Raw genomic sequence first — 19,067 nt, 5'->3', positions numbered from 1 at the left:
ATTACTTCATTATCTCCTGTAGAATTGATAAAGGATTACCCAGTTTAACAGTGAATATCAGATCCTAAGTAAACTAAACCTGGTTTGTATTGTTCCAATACATTGGGTACTGTCATGGATGACATGAAGGGATTGATTAGATGATTACTATAATCTTTTATAGCTCTGATACTCTAGGCTTCTATAATAAAGTGCAGCTACCAGCTTCAAATAGGTAGTAATCTACTCAATGGGACATGGCTTCTAATATGTAATATAATGTAATTCATTTAAGCAAGTTAAAATATGTTTGAAAAATATGTCTTATAAACTCTCACGGATTTCTTCCTAGAAAAAAAGACTTTTTCAAGAGTGTATTTCTTGTTTAATTTAGGACTGAGTCACAAAAGGAATTATATATAAAACAGTAACAGTTCATTCATTTATTCAACAACATTTATTGGGTTCGTACCATGTACCAAGTACTGCGCCAGGCATTTGAGATAGACCAGTAAATAAAACAAAGGTCCATGTTCTCAAGCATCTTAAAATGTAGGAAAGGAAGACAGACAACAAAAATAAGCATCATTAGTAAATTATCTAGAATGTTTAAAGGTGATAAGTGCTAAGGAATAAAGAAAAAGTAGAGCAGGGTAAGGGGGATTAGCAATTTGGGGGGGGCAGGATAGTAGGACAGGTTGCAGTGATATAATAGGTTAGTAAAGGGCAGGCCTTATTGAGAAGATAATATTTGAAGAAAGACTGAAGGAGGTGAGGGCGTTAGACACAGGTTTATTTGGGGAGAAGAGCATTCCAAGAAGCAGGAACAGCAAGTACAAAGGTTCTAAAGCAGGATGGAATGTGCCTACATGTCTGAGGATCACAGGAAAATCAGTGTGGTTGAAGCAGAGTAAGGGAGTAGGGTAGAAGATAAGGCCAAAGAAAGAAGGAGACCAGATCACAAAAGTCCTTATAGGTCATTGTAAGGACTTTAACTTTTATACTGAGTGAAATGAGGAATAGTTACAGGATTTTGAGGAGTGACATGATCTAGGTTGTTTTACAAGGATCGCTCTGTTTTCTACAGTATTGAAAAACAGACTATAGGGGACAAAGGTAGAAGCAGGGAGAAAGGTCACAAAGCTGTTCAGTAATCTAGGTAAGAGATGACCAGAGTAATTTAGACCAGAATGATAACAGTGGGGGTGAGGATAAAAGATGGTTGATTTCTGCTTATCTTTTTAAAGGTAGAACCAGCAGGATTTCCTGATAGACAAGGAGGAGAGTGTGCAAGAAAAAGAGGACTGAAGGATGACTTTAAGTTTTTTGGCATAAGCAAATGAAAGGATGGAGTTGTCATCAACTGAGATGGGAAAGACTGTGTAGAAAGAACATTTTGGGGTGGGAGTGATGGGAGTTGGGGAGTTCAGTTTTGTACTTGCTGATTTTGAAAGGAGTATTAGATATCCAAGTAGAAATGTTGAGTAGGCAGTTGTACCTCTAAGTCTGGAGGTATGAATTTTCCCAGTTGGATGGTATTTAAAGACATGAGACTGGATGAGATCACCAAGGGAGGAGGTACAGATAAAGAAGATGAAGGACTAAGTCCTCGGACACTCCAACATTAAGTAGGTGGGGACAAGAGAAGAGATTAGCAAAAATAATTCAGAAGTGGGCAGTGAAGCAGAAGAAAAAAATAAAAACAGGAGAGAGGGATATCCTGGAAGCTAAGTGAAAATTCAAGGAAGAGAGATTTATCAACTGTGTTAATTGCTGCTGTTAGGTAAAGTAAGATGAAGAATGAGAATTGACCATTGAGCTTAACATCATAGTGGCTAGGGAGAAGAAATGAACTGACTTTGCGGGAGCTCATTTCTGAACCAGTTACTTTACGAGGAATTTTAAGTATTTTATCTTACTTAATTCTCATAGCAATCCTGGGAGGTACGTAATTTTTTTCTATCATAAATGGAAAATAAAGCCGTTATATAAAAATACACTTAAAATATAGTTTAGATTCTTTTTCCTCAGAAACCAGTAAGTATGTGAGAAATGTGAATATTGGTTGAGAGATACATTAACTGTTCCAAGTAAAAATAGTCAAACGCATAGAAGCAGAGAATAGAATAGTGGTTTTCAGGGGCTGGGGGTGGAAATAGGGAATTATTTCTCAATGGGTATGAAGTTTCAGTTGTGCATGATGAGTAAGTTCTAGAGTCTGTTGTACAACATAGTACATATAGTTTATAATACGGAATTGTGCACTTTAAAATATGTTAAGAGGATAGGGGATTGGAGACAAGGTGGTGGAGAAGAAGGACCTTGAGCTCACCTCCTCTCACAAACACACCAAAATCACAACTAACTGCTGAACAATCATCGATTAAAAAGATTGGAACCTACCAAAAAAGATATTCTGTTAATACATCCCAAGACATAAAGAAGACCACAACAAGATAGTAGGAAGGGTGCACTTGGGATATAATCAAATCCCATACAACCTGGGTTGGCAACTCACAAACTGGAGAATAATGATATTGCAGAAGTTCTTCCACAGGAGTGAGAGCTCTGAGCACCACATCAGGCTCCCCAGCTTAGGGGTCCAGCATCAGGAGGAACAGCCCCCAGAGCATTTAGCTTTGAAGGTTAGTGGGGCTTCATTGCAGGAGCTCCACAGGACTGGGGGAAACAAAGACTCCGCTCTTAGAGGGTGCACACAAGGTCTATCACACACTGAGACCCAGGCAAAAGCACTGACTTCATAGGAGCCTTGGCCTGACCTACCTGCTGGTCTTGGAGGGTCTCCTGGGGAGGTTAGGGGCAGCAGTGGCTCTCTCTGGGGTCATAAGAAGTGGTGGACATATCGAGGACTGTTCATCTATATGAACTCTTGCTGGGGGTTGACAGCAAGACCCTTGCTCGAGTCATTAGCACCAAGACCTGGCCCCACCTAACAGCTTGTAGGCTCCAGCTGGGACACCTCAGGCCAAACAACCAACAGGGTGGGAACAAAGACCCGCTTGTCAGCAGAGAGGCAGCCCAAAGACTTCCTCACCCCACAACTACCTCTAGACACTTCCCTTGACACAGCCCTGCCCACCAGAGGGTCAAGACCCAGATCCACCCACCAGGGGGCAGACACCAGAAGCAAGAAAACTGTCATATCAGAGCCTGTGGAACTGAGTCTGCAAACATGGGTCAGAACTTATCCTGGGACCAGCTGGTCCCTGACCCTTGGGTGACAAGAGGAGAGTGTACTGCTTGGACACATAGGACATCCCCTACAGAGGGCCAATTCTCCAAGATCGAGAAACGTAACTAACTTACTACATACATAAAAACACAAATAGAATTTATAAAAAATGAGACAGCAAAGGAATATGTTCCAGATGAAGGAACAAGATAAAACCCCAGAAGAACAACTAAGTGACATGGAGATAGGCAATGTACACAAGAAAGAGTTCAGAGTAATGATTGTAAAGATGATCCAAGAACTCAAGAAAAGAATGGATACACAGAGTGAGAAGTTACAAGATGTTTTTAAGAAAGAGTTAAAATATTTTAAGAGGATAGATCTCGTGTTGTGTTCTTATTAAACAAAGAAAAAAAAAGGTGGGGTGGGGGGAAGCAAGCAAGGAAGAAAGTAAAGATACCACAAAAGAACACACGAAAATTTTTGGAGTTGATGGATATGTTTAGTGCCTTGGTTGTGATGATGATATCACTGGTGTATGCATACGGTCAAACTCATCCAGATATAAACATTAAATGTGTGCAATTTTTGTAGAGCAATTATATCTCAATAAACAGCAATACCAAAAAAAGATTTGCATCCTGTTTAAATATACTGAGGTACTGATTCTCATTTTGATGAGTGATGGACGTGGGGGGTCAGAGTTAATTGAATTTTTTTTTTTTTTTGCGGTAGGCGGGCCTCTCACTGTTGTGGCCTCTCCTGTTGCGGAGCACAGGCTCCGGATGCGCAGGCTCAGCGGCCATGGCTCACGGGCCCAGCCACTCCGCGGCATGTGGGATCTTCCCGGACCAGGGCACGAACCCGTGTCCCCTGAATTGGCAGGCGGACTCTCAACCACTGTGCCACCGGGAAGCCCATAATTGAATTTTTTAAAAATATAAAATGATCTTAAATAAGCTTTATTCTATTTGTATCAATGTAAAATGTAGTTCTTTTAAACAAAACATGACTGAAAAATTAAAAAGCGTGTATCATGCATGTGTTCTTAATTTGGCCAATTTTCTTAAATTGTTTATCTTTAAACATATTTTAAATTTGGCTTTTGTTCATTCATTATTTGAATGAAATATTTGGAACATCTGTGCATGTACGTGTGTGTGTGACAGAGATCTGCCTGGAGGGGTGTGGGTGGTGGTGATGGTATATATATCCTGACAATTTCAGCAATGCCATTAAAATGTTTTAAGAACTTAAAAATAATGATCATACCATTTAATTTGATATGTTCAATTATAATTTGTTAGTGCCTAACTCTTATTAACAATGTCAAAATAACTGACTCAAACTGTGTGGTGCTAATATATTTAGTAATAAAAATGATCCCTTGTCATTAGGTAGACATTCAAAGAACCTGACAGATACATATATACACAGGCACACCAAGTCCAGAGCAGTTATGCTCCACATTGAGATCTACCAGTAAAATAGGTTGAAGTAATTTGTTTGAATCAACTTGGTGGAGAAAAACTTTAAAATAGGCATAATGTCAATGTGATGTGGCAATTAACAATTGTAAAGACTTGTAAAAGAAATGAGGTACATAATTATAATAAGGATTAGGAAGACAGGTAAAAGGTAATTAGCTTTTAGCCAAAATTTTGATTACATGCCTCCAGAATTCCTCCAACTAAGAGTTTACAAATAACATTAAAATTGTCAGATGACTTATATATGTTTCTTCATTGCCGTATTACATTTACTTCCTACTCCTTGGATGTAATTTTGCAATCTGGTTTGTATTCTCATCTCAGTCTTGGAATATTCTCAAAGATTATAACCAACAACTCCTAAATGCTAAATCCAATGGATTTTTAAAATCACTTTTTATCTTTTTCAATATTTTTCCAATATTTTGCACTATTGAATTACTGATTCATTCAACAAACCCTTGCAGAACGTCTTCTATATGACAAGCATTGTGCTAGGTGCTGGAGATAAATAAAACTAAATTTTTGTTCTTGTGGTGCTTTCAAAAAGGAAACATACACCCTACATTCATAGGCAGAACACTCTATGACAAAAGGAACACAGCAAGATCCTTTTTGACCCACCTCCTAGAGAAATGGAAATAAAAACAAAAATAAACAAATGGGACCTAATGAAACTTAAAAGCTTTTGCACAGCAAAGGAAACCATAAACAAGACGAAAAGACAACCCCCAGAATGAGAGAAAATATTTGCAAGTGAAGCAACTGACAAAGGATTAATCTCCAAAATATACAAGTAGCTCATGCAGCTAAATATCAAAAAACAAAAAACCCAATTCAAAAATGGGCAGAAGACCTAAATAGACATTTCTCCAAAGAAGATATACAGATTGCCAACAAACACATGAAAGGATGCTCAACATCACTTATCATTAGAGAAGTGCAAATCAAAAGCACAATGAGGTTTCACCTCACACCGGTCAAAATGACCATCATCAAAAAATCTACAAACAGGGCTTCACTGGTGGTGCAGTGGTTGGGAGCCCGCCTGCCGATGCAGGGGACACGGGTTTTTTCCCTGGTCCGGGAGGACCCCACATGCCGTGGAGCAGCTGGGCCCATAAGCCATGGCCGCTGAGCCTGCACATCCACAGAGTGTGCTCCGTAAAGGGAGAGGCCACAACAGTGAGAGGCCCGTGTACTGAAAAAAAAAAAATCTACAAACAATAAATGCTGGAGAGGGTGTGGAGAAAAGGGAACCCTCTTACACTGTTGGTGGGAATGTAAATTGTTACAGCCACTAAGGAGAACCGTATGGAGGTTCTTTAAAAAACTAAAAATAGAACTACCATATGACCCAGCAATCCCACTACTGGGCATAGACCCTGAGAAAACCATAACTCAAAAAGAGTCATGTACCCCAATGTTTGTTGCAGCACTATTTAAAATAGCCAGGACATGGAAGCAACCTAAGTGTCCATCGACAGATGAATGGATAAAGAAGATGTGGCACATATATATATATATAATGGAATATTACTCAGCCATAAAAAGGAATGAAATTGAGTTATTTGTAGGGAGGTGGATGGACCTAGAGTCTGTCATACAGAGTGAAGTAAGTCAGAAAGAGAAAAACAAATACCATATGCTAACACATATATATGGAATCTTAAAAAAAAAAAGGTTCTGATGAACCTAGGGGCAGGACAGGAATAAAGACACAGACGTAGAGAATGGACTTGAGGACATGGGAAGGGGGAAGGGTAAGCTGGGACAAAGCGAGAGAGTGGCATGGACATATATACATGACCAAATGTAAAATAGATAGCTAGTGGGAAGCAACCACATAGCACAGGGAGGTCAGCTGGGTGCTTTGTGATGACCTAGAGGGGTGGGATAGGGAGGGTGGGAGGGAGGCGCAAGAGGGAGGGGATATGGGGATATATGTGTACATATAGCTGATTCACTTTGTTATACAGCAGAAACTAACACAACAATGTAAAGCAATTATACTCCAATAAAGATGTTTTAAAAAAATAAAATAAAATTGAGAGGAAAGACACCCAGAAATTGCAGTAGAGTAGTTTAAGTGTTATGTTAGAAATATGATGGAGCTTACTCTTGAAGGTTAAGTAGGAATTCACCAGGGGAAGAAGAGCTGTGATGAGAGGAGGGAGGGTGAATGAACAGTAATAGGGAGAAGTTGTAGTATATGTCAACATCCAAAGGTGAGAGAGAAAATAGTGCACTTGAAGAACTGCAAATACTGTTATTCAGTATATCTAGAGCATGGTGTGCAAACTAGTCACATTTCTCCAAACACAAAATTCTCTCAAACCTCAGGTCCCTTTGCCTACCCCTGGTTTTCTTACTATCAGTTTAAGAGGCAGGGACCCAGGAAAACCTTTCACTATTGCCCCGTCCCCACCTATCCTCTCTTTCTCTCACTTATGAATGCTTTCTTATTCTTGTGTTATGTTTTTTCCTAGGTCTCCTTCTATTTTTTGCTCAAATACTCTCATATTTTTGATTAGAGCAAAGTAGAAAATCTGCCTAAATTCATATCAAAGAATACACACTTTTATAAAAAGCAAACCTGGAAACAAAGGAGGGAACCACAGTACATTTAAGATATTTCTTGATTTACAAAAAAACTTTATTTACACATAACATGTCAGGATTATTGCTATTGCATAACATGAGGCACACCTTAAGTTCTTCTTCTTTAGAACAGCAAAATAGTTTATTCATGAGTATATATAACTAATCTATTAAAAGTCTGTCTGAGGAAAGCTCTTTTGAATGATGCTAATCTCTTAAAGTTAATAAAATTGTCTCAGTTAATCTTTTAAATTTTATTATATTGTTTTTAGAACAGTAGATTAAACTGTTTTAGGGAATCTACAATAACTGTGTTATATGTGTAGGGGTTATTTCTGATTAAAATATTTTAAAAGAAGTGTTGCATTGTTGAATATAACAAACAAAAACAAAGTGCATTATTACTTACAGTATATTGTACTTTGCTTTTACAACACACATAACCACTTACTTGCAAAAAGGCTCTCCATCTTTGCATGCACAAACAATATTCTCTGGACAGAAATGTATTATATTCCCTGGACAATCATCAAAGTCAGTCACAGATGTACAATTGGCTGTAAATAACAACATTCAAAAATCCCTCAACAATATAGAACAAATGTTTCAAACTTAGCTAATACACATGTGAAAAGTTCTACATGTTAGAAAAACTACATGTTAAAGAATCTTAAAACATAAAAATGAAAATAACTTTGTTGTACTTTGAAAATGTTCAAATACCATACTTTCAAGTACCAGTCTCCAAAAATCAAGATGAACAACACAAGTGATTTCATTCTGTTATTTTGTACCTGATGGATTTTTACAACATGGCTTTAAAAACAGTCACTACACGCCATTATAGCTTAAAGGCTATCTAACATTTGAAATAAAGTTCTTTTGTACTAAATTTGAGAATCATCTCTGGCTAAGGGAAGACATAACAATATATCCAAAGATAGGATCAACATACATCCTGGTTTGCAAGGACAGTTTCAGTTTATGCCTTTTGTCCTGGAATAAATATTAATACTTCTCTCTTCACTTTCAAAGTGTTCTGGTTGAGACAGGTAGATTAATTACCCTACTAGTAGGTCACTGGGGGTGGCAGACACCTCAGCCCCAATCCTTGATGATTTTCTGATATTTCTAAGGTTACCCTGGAGAGTCATTCTGTCAATGATATGGCTGCAGTACCCCTTCCAGAAATCTGGACTCAGAAAAGGTTTTCTAGAGTCTGAAAATCAGTGAGTAGGAACATTTATCTGGAGTCACAGGACCTATAAACATGCACAGAAACTGTAATTTCAAGAAAGGGAAAACTATTTTGACCCTCCACCAGCCTAAACACAAAGAAGAGATTCTATAAGCATGAGACTTCAGATTGCCCAAGTCCCAAGGTTAGAGGTGACAGGAAAGAAGGGAAAACAGCTCCAATAAGATCAGGTCTATAGAATCCAAAAGAAAACTGTTTGCCCTTTGGAGAGCACATTTTTTCCTAATGTAAAATATGACACATTGATTTTGCTACATAAACATATTTTTTTAAATAAATGAAAGGGTGACATCAGAAAAATACAGTACTTTAAAACAGTTTCTTCGAATCTGGAAACCATTTCAATTGACCAAAATGCACAACTGACCATCTAAGTACCAACTAACATTGCAAAACTCCCTCACCAGAATTAGTGAGTCAAATGGTACTGCTTGGAGAAATTTCAACAGGCAATATTTTGAAAAAGAATTGTACTTCTGGTCTCAGCAAAGATGTTAGGCCATTTTACAGACCAATATGATTATATAATTTATTTCTTTGGATATCTCTTTCCTTTTATAGGGATTCACATGGTTTATATTATGTCAGGTAAGTACCTGTTTGTATTGGACATGTTAACAGAGCGAAATTTTTCTGAAAAATAAAGTATAACCTTATATATTCTAAGAAACAAAGTGTTAAATATAAATAGCCTAAAACAATCACTAATATTGATGCAAGTAAACATTTTAGTTGGTAGTCCATAGAATTTTTCATATTTATCTTAGATACCAGAGACAAACATGTCAGCTTCAAGATAAAACAATTATTTATCCCTTCTAAGAATAAATATCTTTTAAAAGAACCAGATACTTTCAGGTTTGTGAATTTTTAACAATAGAACCTTTGCTTAGAGTTCTGTTTAGTCCCTTAGGCTACCTACTGCAGCCTTGATTCCTCCTCTGATTAATATCTAATGAATTCTTTACATCTTCAACCTATGGAAATAAAGCAATTAAAAAATTTCTTACGTTGTGCACAATGTACAGTCAGAACACAGCAGGAAATGAAGAAAATTCGAGTCAATATAAACATGCAATCCACCATCGTGAGAGTAAGACAGAAATACAAACAGTCCTCACAGCAGCACTTGGCTACTGCAATTATGAGAAAAGATCAGCAAACAGAGACTGTGAGTGGTTAATATAGGAGATAAGTGAGCATGGATTTTGAACTTTCTCCTCCACCCTGTGTAAATTACTAGATAACTTTTTCATTGTACACTTGTTGGTTCCTCACATCTATAGTTCCTATATATAGAACACACATGACTTATTTGTGAGTTGTATACTGCTTGTGTTTAGTCACAGGAATTTGTTACTTGTAAAAGTTATTTGTTCATCTTTGTACTAGGTTTCATCATGTTTTATTATTTGCCAAAAAATCCCCCACATCTTATGCATGAAATATACTGCTATGAATGCAGTTTTCAACCCTGTGCAAATCAGAGATCTCTGACCTTATAGCCACCAGGACTGCTAAACAATAATCTGAGGATATCATTGAGTATCATTGGCAAGGAGAAGAGATGAAGAAAAAGTAAGGAAAAAAAAGCAAGTGGAAAAAGACAGAAAGAGTGAAACAGAGGTAAGGAGAGTTGCCAGGAAGAGAAAATAAGGAGGAGACAGGGAAGGAAGTATTAGGCAGGGCAACAGACACAGATGTAATCCAGCTGGGACACCAGGCTTTCGTTAAGATTCATTCTCTCTCACTCTCTCTCTCTCCCTCTCCCTCTGTCTTTCTTTCTCTCTCCCTCAAGTCTACATTTGCCAGGATGTCACTTCACATTCTGCTAATATTCCCTACCATATATTTTCCATTTAGGTCATTTTGATAAGTTGTTAACCTTCTACCCACTGTGTATCTCAAATTCTACTACTTCCCTTACTTATTGGCAAATATATTTTATGTACTATTTCCTGCTTGGAATATGTGCATTTTGTACTTTATTCTCCACTCCTTCTTCCTGGAAACCAATAAAATGGAAGTTTCATGAGAATGAGAATTCCAGGGTGATTCATGCCACCTGTTAATGCAAATAATTTTTTATCTACCTGGCCACCTTGACCTACTATAATTTATTTGTTTCCAGTAACTATATCTCATTTGAAAAATAATCTCCTTGTTTTAGAATACTTAGAGCAGTAAAATAGGTACTTCATGGTATTAGTACAATATTATGAGACTATATATACCAATCTTTGAAAAATGAGAATTTTTAATTTATTTCTATTATCATGAGAACCAAGTCCTTATTTGAGTGTTTAGTAAGAAATAAGATACAAAGGGTTATGAACCACAGAGGGTAGTAGAATCTAACTCTATGTAACCTCTATCAGAATTCCCTTCACAAAATTACACTGGCCTTTGAGATGAATCTCAGCTTCTCTTGGTTCAGAATTTATAGATTACTATTGCCCCTAAAGTGCTCTGCTTAAACATTCTGGTGACAGGTAACTCAGACGCTCTGGAAGCAGCCAGCTCTGTCAGAAGTATTAGTCCTATTAAACCAAAGTCTACTCTCCTGAAACTTCCAGTCAATACGGAGCAAATTCACCATGGACCACTGAAAGACCTGTCATATGGTGAGACTTCAGAAGCACAGTGGCAGACAAGTTGTGGGAAGAGAATATTTCAGCTAACTTATTTACTACGGGTGTAGTTAATGTCCCCCTTCTTCATCTCTATCCTTTATAAGACATTAAGATTTTTTTGTACTGAAAGGAATAATGAGTGACAGTAACACTTTTAATGATAATGATAACAACTCATACGTTGGTTCTCAACTTCTCTTACCTACTTAAGGACTCTGCTCAGCAATGCTTCCCTCTCTCTTCTGCATTAGAATTTTTGGTTCTCCATTGTATCATTCCCATCAATAAACGTGCTCTCATGCCAAGCATCTCAAAAACAAACAAAAATCCCTTGACCTTACATCTTCCTCCAGGTATGTTCCTTTACTCCCATTAACAGCAAAATTCCTCAAAGGAGATGTCTAGACTTGTTATCTCCAATTTTTCTTCCACTTTGTCTTGAACCCACTTCAGTCAAACTTTCTTCTCACTATTCCACTAAAACTTCTCCTAGCATGCTCACCAGTGATTACCATGATGCTAAATACAATGGCCAATTCTCAACTTACATGACTTATTTTGGTGACCATGTGTTCCAGTTTGCCCAGGATAGTCATGGTTTTAGCCGGTTCTACCCACATGATTATTAATACTGTTATCTGTCACTCTCATAAGTGTCCCATTTTGATCACCCCACCATACCTATTTGACACAGTTGCTTACTCTTTATTTCTTGAAAAACTTTCTTTACTTGGGTTCCAGGACATCCCTCTCTTTTGCTTTTCTTCTTAGTTTTCTGGCCATTCCTTCAGAGTTGTCTCTGTTGGCTTGTTAATTTCTTAACCCAGGTCTATAGCTAAACCTCTTCTCTTTTCTATCTCACTTCATAGGAGATATCATCTCACCCCAGGCAAATGACTCCTGCATTTCTATCTCTACCCCAAACCACTCAGAACTCCAGACTCAAATATCCAACAACCTACCTGACATTTCCACTTTGTTGTGTAATAGGTGTCTCAAACTTATTTCCAAAAGCCCCTTCTGATCTTTCCCCTTAAACCAACCCCTCAAAGTCTTACAATAGACTAAGATTGTACATACTCTAACCATATATCCTTCTAATTGCTTCCTTATTTACTGAGCTTCAAACTACTACACTGGCCTCCTTACTGTTATTCCAAAATGTTAGGCACTCTCCTTCTCTGGGAGTATGTACTTGTTCCCTCAGCCTGGAATGCTCCAACTCCAAATATCCAAAAATTTCATTCTTTCATTCTTTCAAGTTTCTGCTAAATGTCAACTTTTAAGTGAGGCCTTCCCTGGCCACCCTAATTTAATTTTGCATCACCTCCACAACACCAGCTCTTCCAAATTTCCTTCCCTGTTTTATGTTTTTTCATAACAGTTATAACCATCTGACATTCTATACATTTTGCTAGCTGATTATTTCTGTCTCCCTCAATTAAAAGGTAAGATTTATGAAGGCAAGGATGATATTTAAGCAGAGACTTAAAGGAATTAATGGAGGAGTCACATGGTTTTCTACCTGAAGGGCATTCTGGGCAAAGGGAACAGGATGACATCATGTTACCGAACCAAACTTGGGTTCACTTGCTTGCGTGCAGTAAAGCCAATCTACTGACATCGGGTTGTGGTGAAGGAAAGTGCAGTATTTATTGCAGGGTGCCAAGCAAGGAGTCTAGGGCAGCTAGTGCTTAAAAGACCCAAACTTTCTGAAGGTTTTCAGGGAAAGGTTTATAAAGACAGGGTGAGGGAGTGGGGTTGTGGGGTGTGTGATGGGCTCATGGACAGTCTTCTGATAGGTTGGTGGTGAGGTAATCAGGAGTCAACATCATCAACCTTCTGGTTCCAACCGGTCTGGGGCAGCATACGGTTAACTTCTTCTACCTGGTGGGGCTTTCAGTATCTGCAAAACAGCTCAAAAGACATGGCTCAGAATACTATCTATAGTAGGGGTCCCCAACCCCCGGGCCACGGCCTGTTAGGAACCAGGCCACACAGCAGGAGGTGAGCAGCAGGTGAGCAAGCAAAGTTTCATCTGCTGCTCCCCATCTCTCCCCATCGCTCGCATTACCGCCTGAACCATATCCCGCATCCCCATCCATGGAAAAACTGTCTTCCACGGAACTGGTCCCTGGTGCCTAAAAGGTTGAGGAGCACTGATCTATAGCCCTTGAGGAGGAACTAAATATCCTTGACTTTGTTTAATGGCTAAACTATTATTATTTTGTCTTGCTTGACTGTTTTCCTTTCTTTCTGCATTTTCTCACTTCTCTGATTAAATGTACTCTTTGGAACTCGAGGAAGCTTAGGAGGCTACAGTTTTTCTACAGACAAGAGGTAGGTGGAGGACATGGAGGGGTACTGTTCTGAGAAGGCTCCATCGGGTCCTGCTCGGTTACAATTATACGACTTAAGTTTTTAAAAGCATCACATTGGCTACTGATAAAATACTTTAAGGGTAAAGGGTAGAAGCAGGGGGACAGTAGAAAGCTATCATGGCCTTCTGGTTTCAGCTCCCATACATGAAGAGCTTGTAAGTCGTCACTCCCATCCTTACAGCAAGGAAAAGGCTGAACAAACTGAAGATCAGTGATTTTCGTAGACCCATCAGAGAATTGAGGTCACAGGCCAAGTCATTGCCCCCAAAACTAGAGTGACAGGTGAACATAGAAAATAAAAGTCCAGATTGTCTTATCTGGAATAGAAGCCACTGGAGCCAGTAACTGGTAGAAACACTTAAATGCTAATTGAAGAATTGCTGGAGGCTGAGCATCGACCAGCTGGAGAGTTAAAAAACTCCTGGGGCCCGGTCTAGGGGGTGGGCACACTTTCATTAATTTTAACTCCAGGAGTCCCACCAGATTCTCATGGTGAAGATCAGATGAAAATTTCTCATATTTTGGGCAGGTGGAGGGGAAAAGTAACCACACTGAAATATGACCAGAGGAAAATAACCACTTTGAAATGTCCATAGAGTTCTTTTCTCTGTAACAAAGCCCTGCCCTCAAGGGAAACTACTTTACCAGAGCCTTATCTGACTTAAGGGAAGGGCATTTAGGCAACTCCAGCCCACTATAGTTTTCCTTTTTCAGATACAAGAGGTGAAAAAAACCTAAGAAATACTTCTGAAAGTCACAGCCCAAGGACTCAGGTCCACTAACAAAATGAGATCTAATCACAAGACTGTAGAATGCTTCCCCTCCCCAATACCTTACTGCCACATCAACAGGGTTGCAGTATAATAACAGTGGATTACAACTGAGAGAGCTACAAGTCACAGACTTTATTTAAGGAGTCTCTAGGAAAATCCAAAGACAATAGGAGGCAAAAACAAGGACAGTAGAGGACATTTTAGCCACTGACACCACAACTATAGCAAACAGTAAGTACAGCCTAACTCCAGCTAAACATAATACCTCACACTAAATGTCGACCTACATTAGCTCCTTCTACCTCATACATTATATCCATTTTTCAAAAAAAAAAATTTAGCATGCTAAAAAACATGCTAGAAAGCAGGGAAAAGAAAGTCTGAAAAGCAAACCAAACCAAGTATCAGAACCAGACTCAGATATGGCAGAGATTTCAGAATTATCAAATTGGAGATTTAAAATTATCATGATTCATATGCTAAACCTTCTAATGGAAAAAGTGGACAGCATGGAGGAATAGATGGGTAAGGTAAGCAGAAAAATAGATGCTGTAAGACAGTGTCAAATGAAATGCTGCAAAGCAAAACACTGTAACAGAAATGAAGGACACGTTTAATGGGCTTATTATTAGACTGGACATGGCTGGGGAAAGAATCTGAGCTAGAAAATATGTCAATAGAGAAAGAGAGAGAGGGAGAGACCTCCATCAAGCTCATTGCCCCTTCAGTTATCACTATTTCTTTCTTCATAGTACACCTAGTTGGAAGAGTCACACTCATTCATTGCTTCTACTCCTTCACTTCTTATCCATTCCTCAGCCTATTGCAGTTTCATTCCACTTCCTTCATTTTACTGAAATCGAAACTGTACTCAATAAGTTTATATACAACCTAATTGTTGGTAACTCCAGTGGGTACTTTACAATCTTTATCTCCTGTGAACATTTACAGCATCTGACACTGGTGACCACTCCCTTCTGGAAACTCTCTGCTCCCTTGGCCTCTGTGACGTCACTATCTTTCTGACTTTCCCCATACCTTTATGGCAATTCTTTTCAATCTTCTTCAGGTGCTTCTCTTCTTCCATTTAGTTTATATACATTGGTACTCCTTAGGACTCTATCATTGGGGTTTTAATCTTCTCACCTTCTATACTGTTTATTGAGTAACCTCGCTGTGATTGTGTCCTCAAATACCATGTCTTTGAAAGTAGGTCTAAATCTATCTCCAGCCCAGATGTTGAACTGCTAACTGAATATCTTTGCTTGGAAATTTCAAAGATAACTCAAGTTTGATTATGGCTGAACCCATAATTTTGCTTCCTTGCCTGCTCCTTTCCCTTCCTATTTGCCATGTTTCATTAAACTGTACTCTTATCCATCTACTCACTAAAGCCCCAAACTAGGGATCTTCCTATGACCTACCATCTCCCTCATCCTCACATGTAGTCAGTCACCAAGTCTTCTCACTTCTATCTTCTAAAGAATTCTTGAATGTGTCCCTTTCCCCCCATCTCCACAGCTTTACTTCAGAACCTCATTTTTTTTCCTTAAATCTAGATTAAAGTAACAAACTCTCAACTGGTTTTGGCTCTTTCCTCTTTTCATTAGATTTATCTCTAAAACACAAAACTTGTCACTGTTTTGCTTAAGTTTCTTCGATGGCTTTCAGTCACTTCTGGATAAAGCCAAACTCCTTAGCAAAGTCATACCAAGTTCTTTCAAGATCTGGCTCCCCCGATCTCTTCAACTTCATGTATTGCTACTCCTCCTTCCCTCACACTCTAATCATTGAACAAGTTGCAGATTTCTGGAATCTTTCTTGCTTTTTGTTATCTCCAGACTTTCATAAAGGCTTCTTTTACTACCTGGAATACACCCCCTCTCCTTTAATATGAATAACCCCTATTTCTCAACTGTAACTTAGCTCAGAATGTCACTTCCTCCAAAAAGCCTTACTTGACCCTTCAGTTTGAAACAGATGTTCTTTTCATCTGCTCCTTTGCCAGCCTCTGCATATCTCTAGCACAGCACTTACACCGACTTTTTATCTATCTATCTATCATCTATCTATCTCTCCAAGAATACTGAAAACTTTGAGAGCAGAGATTTATCTTATTCATCTTTGCCTCCTCAGAGCCTAATGTAATATCTGTCTGACATAAAGTAGATGATCAATAAAGTTTTATGAATAAATGCTTAACTGAATGAATGCTTTTCCCCTTTATTCAATCTAATCTCCAAATTTCTACATTCTCCTTCACTCATTTCTTCCCTTTCTTATAAGCCAAACATTTCTCTTTTTTGATTTAATGTCTTAAAGACTTCTGTCTTGAAGTGTTCCACTGGGAGAAAACTTTGTGTGTTTGTGTGTGTGTGTATATACATATACACATATATATTCAAAGTACTTTTATGTTGTTATTACTGAAACAGAATACTCATTCATTAGAGTTCATATACTTTTTGAGTTTTAATTCTGAGCACGGAAGAAATATTTGCTCCCGGTACAAGCTTATTTTATTTACTTCAAGAGCTCCCTAAAATATCTATTTCTTCAGTTTATTTTTGTGTAATGCAAGGAGATTAATTTACTCTTTTCCATATAAGGTAATATACATACAGCATTTGCTTCATCATCATTTATAATTATAGAAAACAGGAGGAATTAAAATAATTTATTCATGCAAAAGAGTTATGTAACTACTAAATGGCAATGCAAGACAATGATATAAAATGGCATGGGTTGAAAAAATTCAGTAACAATTCAGTTTTTTTTGTTTGTTTGTTTTTTAGTATCAGTTTTTCTGTTATTTGCCAACAGGATATGGAGGAAATTAAGATCATTAGATCACAAAATGTTAAAACTGTAAGCTGCTTTGTTCTACAAATGGTGAGAATGAGGTTCAGGGAAGTTAATGCCTTCAATCTAATCCCACAGTTTAGATTAGGGGCTAATGTGAACTAACATTGCTGTTTTCAGACCTGATACTATGAATAATAATAATAAAACCTACAGTTGTATAGTGCTTTAAAGTTTTTTTTTTTTTTTTTTTGGCGGTACGCGGACCTCTCACTGTTGTGGCCTCTCCCGTTGCAGAGCACAGGCTCCAGATGCGCAGGCTCAGGGGCCATGGCTCACGGGCCCAGCCGCTCCGCAGCAGGTGGGATCTTCCCGGACCGGGGCATGAACCCGTTTCCCTTGCATCGGCAGGCGGACTCTCAACCACTGCGCCACCAGGGAAGCCCTGCTTTAAAGTTTAAAAAGTACTTTCAGATGCATTATCCTCTTTGATCCTCAAAACCATCTTTAAGGTAAGGCAAATATTATCCCCAATTTATAGATGAGAAAGCAGGTGGTGGTGGAGGAAGGGCTTAAAGAGATTAAATAACCTCTCAAATTTATATAACTAGTAAAGATGTAGAGCTGGGACTAGGATTCAAGTCCTTTAGCTCTAAATCACACAATAAATCACAATAAACTAAATAGGAATCTGAATCAGCAAGTTAGTAACAAAAATTAATTCGCTTTTTAATTTAATTTTATCTTCTCCTTTTGGTAAAATACCTCACTAAAGAATTATAAAATGTCAGACTTTGAGGAAGTTGAGTTGATAAATTAAAATACTCCCTGAGTCCGTTTTCCAAAGTTTCACAGTAATTTTGAACCTTGATTCATGAGTCATTTTAACTATGGTGAATACTTTCCTATAATGGTATATATCAGCTTAAAATAATCAGCAGGGTGAAATTTGTAATGAGAGGAATAAAGGTCATCATTGGATATTTCAACCTCTGGAGGTTTGCTCAAGTCTTGGGCAACTTATTAGGTACCTAGCCCTGTCCTAGGCCCTGAAGAGATTTTTTAGACCAGGAGCAACACAGGATTACAATGAGTGAAGCATACTTAAATCGCTTAAACTACATCATGGGTCAAGCAATTCTTTCCCTTCAGAGTTCACTAAGAACCTTGAGCAAGCAGTTCACAATTTTTGAAAAAAAATCATACATACAAATTTAAGGCATTGCTCAGCAATGGATCACATATTCGGTGAGGTCTTCAATGGAATAATTCAAGAATGAATTGACTGGAATGTGGAAGGACAGTTTTAGTATTGCAAGTTTCACGGCATTGATACATTGCAAAGAAAACTTACAGTTTGCTAGTAAAAAGACTTGAAAAGTACTTGAGCATTCAAACACGGTTTTGGGTTTTTTTTCCTACAAGATATATAGATATAGATATAGATATAGATAGATATAGATATACATATGGTTTTTCATCTGAAATCTGTACATTGCCTGTTATGTTACTGTAGATGTTTGGTTAAGCAAATTCCTATGGGCTCATTACAGATTGACTTTGAGATAAGTTCTCAAGTGTGCAGAGTTCAGAAATGTTATCTACCATTTACATAAGCCAGTGGGCAATTCTCCATTCTTTTTTCTCTTCCTACACACAGGCACACAAACTTTCCTGTTTTTCTACCTTCAAATGGAAGGAAGAAAAATCATGCTTCAGATTAATGCAATACAGGGGTCTTTTTGCTTTTGCCTTCATTTTTGCCTGGCCAACTCTTAATCAGTTTCTTCCCAAGGAAGATACCTACTTTTCCACGTTAAAAGAAAACCCAACAAATTATTGGGTTACCCTGTGCTGCTCTCTCATAGCACCCTTTGATTCTTCTTCACAGTATGTATCACACCTTTTTCTCTAGGCAGATAGATATAATTTAATGTCTGTGTCCCCCAGGGACCAT

At 38.1% G+C, this 19,067-nt stretch overlaps 1 protein-coding gene across 1 annotated transcript in view; it reads right to left on the bottom strand.

Annotated features, from left to right (window-relative positions):
• The window catches only part of LOC309839338 (uncharacterized protein), a 51,821-nt gene extending 44,005 nt beyond the window's left edge, over window positions 1–7,816 (bottom strand). Inside the window, exon 1 of the mRNA XM_082681070.1 lies at window positions 7,715–7,816. The gene's annotated coding sequence lies outside the window, so the exon portion shown is untranslated. The remainder of the gene's footprint in view (window positions 1–7,714) is intronic.
• Window positions 7,817–19,067: the final 11,251 nt, after the last annotated feature.

The sequence above is a fragment of the Grampus griseus genome (assembly GCF_964374135.1).
Source record: "Grampus griseus genome assembly, chromosome: X".
Taxonomy (NCBI): domain Eukaryota; kingdom Metazoa; phylum Chordata; class Mammalia; order Artiodactyla; family Delphinidae; genus Grampus; species Grampus griseus.
The sequence above is the reverse complement of the archived record's forward strand: the minus strand, read 5'-3'. Positions and strand labels throughout refer to the sequence as shown.